Source organism: Canis lupus, chromosome 2 (assembly GCF_048164855.1).
Source record: "Canis lupus baileyi chromosome 2, mCanLup2.hap1, whole genome shotgun sequence".
Lineage (NCBI taxonomy): Eukaryota > Metazoa > Chordata > Mammalia > Carnivora > Canidae > Canis > Canis lupus.
This window is the reverse complement of record NC_132839.1, coordinates 93,075,480-93,083,417: the sequence shown is the minus strand read 5'-3', so window position 1 is coordinate 93,083,417 and position 7,938 is coordinate 93,075,480. Positions and strand designations below refer to the sequence as shown.

The window sequence follows — 7,938 nt, the reverse complement described above, 5'->3', positions numbered from 1 at the left end:
CCCCGCCCGGGAGCCCGAGCCCCCGCGGCGGGCGAGCGCCGGGTCCGCGCTGCGGCCGACGGGGGCCGCCGCCTCCCGCCTCCCGCCCCCCGCCTGCCGCCCCCGCCTGCCGCCCCCGCCTCCCGCAGACCCCGCCGTCCGCGCCCGGCTTCCGACTGCGCCCGCCGCCACTGCGCACGCGCGCGCTTGGGAGCGGGGCCGGGGCGGGGCCCGGGCGGCGGGGGCGGGGCCGGGGGCGGGGCCCGGGCGGCGGGGGCGGGGCGGGGCGGGGCCGCGCGAGGGGGGCCGCGCGGGCCGGCGGGGAGGGCGGGGGACCGGGCTGGGGCTCCCCGCCGCGCGTCTGCACCTGCCCTGAGCCGCGCCTGCGCACACGGACACCTCCCACGCGACACGCGGGTCCCGCCGGCGGTTCGGGGCTGCCCGCGGCCCAGCCCGGGGGCCAGAGGGTGGGTCTGCAGCAAGGCCCCCCCCCGCCCCCTCCTGCCGCCGCCGGCCCCGCGTGGATCCTCGCCGCGTGGGCCCCGCCTGCCCGACAGGGCGAGGGCGCGGCCGCGTCCTCAGCAGGCTGGGAAGTCACGGGTCCGGGCAGCCGTGGCGGGCACCCCCACCCGGGCGCGGTGCCCCTCCCGACGGCTCTGGGGGAGGGCCCGAGGGGCCGGCCCCCTCCTCGGCCCCCTCGCCCCGCCCCGCTAGGACAGGCCCGGCGTGTCCACGAAGGCCACCCTGACCCCATCGCCCGCGCACAATCACTCGGTCCCTTCTGTGGGCCTGACCGAAATGGGCATCGCGGGCCAGGGGCTCCTGGGGACCCGCCTGTGGGTGCGGTTCCCACCTGCTGCTGGTGGGCCGTCCTCCCGCCGCGCGCCCACCCTGGCAGACAGGCAGGGGCTGGCTCCCCTGGGTGCCCGGAGGGTAGAGCCCCAGGTCCCAGAGGAGGAGGAAAACAGGGTGGGGGTGCAGCCAGCGGAAGATAAGGACCCAGGGGAGGGACTACACACCAGGGACACAGAAGGCAATGCCCGGAGGTGGGCTGGGCCTGCAGGGAGACGGCAGAGTCCCCAAGGGGCAGGGGCCCCAGGGCGGCTCCAGCTGCGGGCTGCAGAGGCACACAGGCAGCGGCAGAGACAGGTCCTAGGGGACAGGGTCCGCTCCCCTCTCCTGATCTCCTCCCAGCACCCCCCGGCTGCCTTCCACCCACCCCGCTGCCCAACCTTGCCCTCGGCCCCTCTGGAGCCACCAGGGAGGCCCCGGCCCCAGCCCCAGCCCCCACCTGCCTCCTGGCCCTGGAAGGTCAGCCGCCCCCACGAGCTTCTGGAGGAGCCGACCCTGGGGCCTGAGGGGCAGGGAGCGCCTGAGGAGGGCTGCTGTCCCGCACAGCCTGCCCCGACACGCAGCCCTCAAAGCCGCCCCAAACTTCTCAGGCCACCTGCCAAAGCGCTTAGCAGCTCGTAGCGGAGGCGGGACACACCTCCTCCCACCCGGCACCCCCACATCCGTGCTCCCTCGGTGGCCTCGGAGCGCAGGCACGGAGCTTCCCCCTCCCCAGGCTGAGGCCGAGGCTCAAGGTCGGGGGATGCACAGCCACGTTCAGGGGGGGTCGTCCTGACTCGCACACGGCGGCCTTCACGGGCAGCAGAGGGAGCAGGAGGTGGGCAGTGTCTCCGAACAGGGCCCTGACCCCGTCTCTGTCCCCACTACCACCCTCCAAGGCCCCACCCCGCAGGCCATCCGTGGGGGTGAGAGTCTCAACACACGAATCAGTGACGGAGTGACTGTGTTGTCGAGGCCACTCCGTCTGTGACGCTTTGCTACGGGAACCCCGTCAAAGCCCCAGGGGCCAGCTGGCTGCGCACCGTGGGGTCACTGGCGCTCGCACCCTCGAGCCCGTGGCTGGGCCTCTTTATTGCCGGTCACATCGGGCGCACACAGCCGCTCCACTGCAGGGGGACGACGGTCGCGTCTGCTGCTCTGACCAGGCTGCTGCATGGTTGCCGGACCTCGGCTGTTGGGAAAAAATGCTTCCAGGAACTCTGGCCCATGGACACGTGGCCCCTGGAGTGACACTGCTGGGCCACAGGACATGCTGCGTTCCCCTCTACCACGTAACCCCGGAGAAAAATAAACCCGCACAGAAATAAAAATGTTATGTCCGCTGGCAACGTAGGAGGGTTTCCTCTGCTGCGCGTTTCTGACAACCCCGCACACGCACGGTTTCACAATTTCAGCCTTTCTGGTAGGTTTGGTGGTGAGGAAGGCTCCAGACCCTTGCCCCAGCTTCATCTGCCACCTGACGCTCTTCCCGTAAGGCCCTGGCCCGAGCTCCACCATTTTTCTATCAAGCGTCTTTTCCTTAATGACTCATAGTTCATCGTATGCTCTGGAGAGGACAGTTGTGTCCGCTGCAGTCCACACTCCCCAGCCGCGCGCCCACACCCCAGAACTGGGACCACAGGGACAGGGAACCAGGGCTCCTGGGGAAATGCAGGCTCGGCCTCCTGGGAGCCCCTGGTCGCAGGACTCTTGCCAACGGGTCCACGCAGAGCCCTGTTTCATGCGGCTTCCGTTTACAGGTCCCTCGTCCAAGACACTGCAGACCCATGAGGAACCGTGGCGCTGGCGCCACTGACCTTGGCCGGGTCGGAACCCGCACAGCTCGCCGTCACAGCCACGGGTGCTGGGGGCCTGGGATCTCCAGCACCACGCAGGGGGCACGTCGGGCCGGGGCCACCGGCCAGAAGCACAAAGTGAGGGGAAAGCGGCCCAGAGAGACACCACGAAGGACGCTGCTTTCCTGCGTGAGCTGCGCGCCGCCTTGCTCTGCCTCCGCGTGGGACGCCAGGCCACTCTCATTTCTCGGTGCTCGGTGTGTGTCCCCGAATGACCGAGGAAGTGTGGGGACTGTGGACTGTGGGCTTACAGACGTGGCTTCGTGAGTGGGCCGGTGGGCGATTCCAGGGCCGTGGATACGGACGTGTGATGGTCAGCGCCGCCTCCGCGCAGGACATCCCGGCTCGCTGGGCGGTGGCTGTCGTGAGCAGGCCGACCGCGGTCCTTCCCGGGGCCTCGGAGCCGGTGGAGCTCCTGCCTGCTCGGGGCGGAGGATCCTGGTTCGTCTCCCGAGTCCGCCGGCCGTGGCAGTGGGCATGGGCCTGCCCGCCCCGGGCAGCGTCTCTAAGTCGGGATGCGAATCACCATAGAGCTTCAGCCGTCCGCATCCAGGCCAGATAAGAAATCACCCTCATTTTAGAAATTGACTAACAGCACAAACATCTCCAAACCCAGAAAATACCAGGATTTTTATTCATAACTGCTTGCAACTCCCCATCATCATATGTTTCTTGGTGACATTTTTTTAAAGGTTTTATTTAGGGATCCCTGGGTGGCGCAGCGGTTTAGCGCCTGCCTTTGGCCCAGGGCGCGATCCTGGAGACCCGGGATCGAATCCCACGTCGGGCTCCCGGTGCATGGAGCCTGCTTCTCCCTCTGCCTGTGTCTCTGCCTCTCTCTCTCTCTGTGACTATCATAAATAAATAAAAATTTAAAAAAAATAAAAAATAAAAAATAAAGGTTTTATTTATTCATGAGAGACACACAGAGAGAGAGAGAGAGAGAGAGAGAGAGAGAGGCAGAGACCCAGGCCGAGGGAGAAGTAGGCTCTACGCAGGGAGCCCGACGTGGGACTCAATCCTGGGACTCCGGGATCATGGCCTGAGCTGAAGGCAGACGCTTAACCGCTGAGCCACCCAGGCGTCCCGGTGACATTTTTTAAAAAAGATTTTATTTATTTATTCATTCATGAGACAGAGAGAGAGAGAGAGAGAGACACAGGCAGAGGGAGAAGCAGGCTCTCTGCGGGGAGCCCGACATGGGACTCGATCCCAGGACCCCAGGATCAGGCCCTGGGCCAACGGCGGCGCTAAACCACCGAGCCCCCCAGACTGCCCACAGTGACATTTTTTATTGTTTCTTCTTGTAACAATCTTCAGTATTACTTTCCAGGGAGAAAAGAGGAGAACTGCGAGTCTCTAACGCCGTGTGTGCTGCTCCACCGACAGCTCCCTCCCCACTGCTCGCAGCCACCGCCACCACCACCGGGTCTGCAGGGGCCTTCTGCAGGTGTCGCCCACAGGCTGGCAAGCGTGCAGTGCCTGGTCCCAGGCGCCCCCACGGATCGGATGAGCCTTCTTCCGTCGTGTCCTTGTCACGTTGGCCGCGAGGGCTGTACGTTATCTCGGTGTCAGCATTTCCTGGTAAAGCAGCAAATGTTTAATCCTGTTGCGAAAGTCCACGTGATCCAGTCCTTCGGGTTAACTGCCAGGGCCGTTCCTGGAAGCTGTTTCCTGTGCCAGGGTGACTGGTGTTGACGCCGCGACACAAGGAAGTGACTGGGAACACCACAAATGCGCTCGCCGCTCGGCTAAATCGGCTAAATCGCACCTGAGGTTTCCAGCCCCTGGCGTCCCGGTGGCGGATCCACAATCCCAGAAGGCTCGCCACCTCCCCAGAGGCCCCGGTGGTTGGGAAGCACGGGGAGCTGCGGTGGCGGGGACCCCTGCGGTCCTCCTGTCGTCCTTTAGCAAACTGTACGGAGCCATCTGCCCTGACGGCACCACCAAGGCCCTGCGGGAACCCGCCAGCCTGCGAGCTGCTGCGTCCCTGTCCACCTCCGCCATCCTGACCCCAGCTGGCAGGTGCTCCGGATGGGCGGGCCGCGCTCCCTCACACGCCTGCTGCCTTCTGTCCTCCAGAGTGTGAGCCCGCCTTCCCGAGCTCGTGGCCCCTTCCTCCATCATTGAACCGCAGCATCTTTACCCTAAAATGTGTACCCAGGATTTTTCTTAAAGATCGTCTTTATTTATTTGAGAGAGAGAGAAAGAGAGCGAGCAAGCGGGGGAGGGGGGCAGAGTTAGAGGGAGAAGCAGACGCCCCACAGAGCAGGGAACCGGATGTGGGTCTGGATCCCAGGACCCGGAGCCGATGCTTGCCCACTTGCTCCACTGGGCCCCCCGCCCAGGACATGTTTTAATCAGATGGGGTTAGGTGACAACAACGAAGCTCTGCCCTTGGAAGGGTGATTTATTACTCACGTTCCCCAAGAGAAGGGGGTGCACCACACTCGGTGGGCCCCAGGGGAAGCAGAAACCAGAAGCCGGAGCAAAGGGAACCTGGCCCAGAGCCTTTTCTGGGGTGACGATTGGGTGGTCTGAAGAATTTCGCAGGCCCAGGCTGCAGCGCAGTCCCCAGGTGTCCCGTGCCTGGCCTTGGGGTGCTGTGGGGGAAGAGGGTTGGCTTGGCGTGTGAGACACGACGGGCGGGTCGGGGGCCTGGGCTCCTCTCCAGGAGCCGCGTGGTGCCGGAGGGGCCCCGGGACCACGACCCCAGATGCCGGAGCATTGAGAATGAAGAAAATAGGTAGAGTCAGGGGTGCGGGGTGGGGGGGTTACGTGCCAGGAGGTTCAAGCCAGACTGTGTTTCAGAGGGAAAATGTAAGATTCGGCCTAGGAGGAGGACGGGGAAAGGTGCCGGCCCAGGGGAGGCGCCCGCCGGCCCTTCCCTCCCAGCTCCCTCCCGCCAGCCAGAGGCTTGAGTGAAAAGCCTGAAACCAGAAGGAAAGAAAAACAGAAGAAGGGAGAAAATGCACGCCTGACTTTGCCTGGAAAAATTAAGAGCGACTAGCGGTGGATTGGCACAACCTGGTGCCGTGCTCGCACCCATCAGGGCCCCACACCCAGTCCCCCACGCCATTTACGACCTACCCAGCCGCGGGAGAAGGGTTTGCTCTTGCCCACGGGCTGAGACTGCGGCTCTGGGCGGACCCGAAAGCCGCGTGCGCCTCCCCCCCGCCCGTGGGTGCTACACGGCCCCCCGAGCCCTCCGAGGGGACTCCTGGACAGGGTCCCATTGGCTCCCACTGGCGACGCACTCGTCCCCAGGCCCCGGCTGCCGGGGGCCCCTGGGAGCTGGCAGGCCGTGTGAATGGCACCCTGGGCGCAGGACGGCCCTGCATGGACGGACCCAGACCCGGCGCAGCGCGTGCCCCAGCGACAGCGCCCGTCTCCACACTCGTACACGTCGGGCTGTTGCCGAGACACTGGCCCTTGAGGAAGAACGCTGGGAATCTCTTGCCTCAGAGATGCCAACACTATCCCCGAAGAGCACGCGTGTCTCCAGGTATGCCCAGGCCACCGTGTGCGTCCCGAGCACGACACGCTCACCCTTCGCAGTTGCAGAGCTACGCACACGGTAACCCCGAGCCCCGTCGCTAACCTGCTGCATCCCAGCAGGCCGCACTGAGCCGCTTTCCCTGGGACACACCACGCTCTTCTCCCAATCCCAATCCTACCCCAGCCCAATGGCTAGGCCCCCCATCGGGTCCCCATCTGGCCCCAGGCCCCGAACTCCCTCAATGAAGGGCCCTTTGCCTAGTGCGCAGCTGGCACGAACCTCAGGAGCCTTCCTGTGGCCCTCCCTGTGCCAAAGGGGGGTTTGCTCAGCCTCCGTGTCACCGACCCTCGTCCCGTGAGGCCCTTTCCGACCTCGCCCCACCCATAGGGTCCCTGGGTGGCCTGGTCCCTGGTCTCCTGTCTCTCAGGATGTCTACAAACTTCTTCCTTCATGGGCATCGTTTCCCGTGTGCGTCTTACTGCACCTGCCTACGCAGACCCTGAGCAGCAACTTCAGAACAGGCTCCGAATCTCTCTCTTCTGAGGTGTTCCAGGGCTGCTCCCGGGTCACACTTCCTCTGCCTCCCCCACACGAGGAGGCTGTGATGACACATGGGGCCCATCCGGATCATCCAGGATTATCTCAAAATCCTTAACTTAATCAGGCCTGCAAGTCTCTTTGCCACATAAGGTCACACGCAGAGGCTCTGGGGTGAGGACCGTGGATAGTGGGCAGCGCAGTGGGCCTGCTGATCACGGCCTTTCTTCCACTCACAGCTTCTGTGTGATCATCTTGTGCCCTAATCCTCTGCTGTATTCAAGCCCCAGGAGCCCCGACACTATGGTTTTGTGTAGGTTTTTTTTTTATCTTTAAGATTTTATTTATTATTCGTGATATATATAGAGAGAGAGGCAGAGACACAGGCAGAGGGAGAAGCAGGCTCCATGCAGGGAGCCCGTGGGACTTGATCCCGGGACCCTGGGACCTGAGCTGAAGGCAGGCGCTGAAGCCCTGAGCCACCAGGGCTCCCGGTTTGCGTAGGTTTATGTACAATGTACCTGCCCGGTACCCCTGGCTGTGCTGGGTACTCTGAAGCCAGGTGAGGCTGGCGGTGACCGAGGTCCTCAGACTCCATTTCTCTGAAACGTCTTTATTTGACCGTCTCTCCTTTCTTTTTTTTTTTTTTTAAGAATTTTATTTCTTTGTTCATGAGACACAGAGAGAGAGGCAGAGACCCAGGCGGAGGGAGAAGCAGGCCCCTGCAGGGAGCCCGACGCGGGACTCGATCCCGGGACCCCAGGATCACACCCTGGGCTTCGGGCGGCGCTAAACCGCTGAGCCACCGGGGCTGCCCCTGACCGTGTCTTTCGAGTATAGTCCTGCTGGATTTGGCGTTCCAGGTCTCGGTGTCCTCGCCGCGGGTTCGGCGCTTCCCTCCCAGGCCCGGGGGCAGCGGGCCTGGGCCTGGGCCTGTGCTGGGGGCCCCGGGGCTCCGGGCTCTGCTCCGCCGCGCCTGCGGGCCTCCCGCGCCTCTGCACAACCGCCGGCCTGGGCTCTCCGGACACGGCTTCTGACACCGGCCCGGGGGCGGGCCTCGCGGGCTGCGGTCTCGGTGGTCGCTGAGCACGGGCCGGGCCGCACCTGAGCACCCCAGCACCGGCGCCGGGCCTCGCGGTGGCGGAGAGCTCAGGGCGGGAGGCTGCGCGGCTGCCCGCGGACCCTGCTCCCAGCCCTCGCCCCACGCACCCGCGCCGAGCCTCACCGCCGCGCCCC

General features: G+C 64.9%; 1 long non-coding RNA gene across 1 annotated transcript; it reads left to right on the top strand.

The window, feature by feature from the left end:
* Positions 1-4,428: 4,428 nt before the first annotated feature.
* LOC140623454 (uncharacterized) lies at positions 4,429-7,768 on the top strand. Its single transcript, XR_012023076.1, has 3 exons — positions 4,429-6,171; positions 6,942-7,015; positions 7,356-7,768. It is a non-coding gene; the product is annotated as an uncharacterized lncRNA (long non-coding RNA).
* Positions 7,769-7,938: the final 170 nt, after the last annotated feature.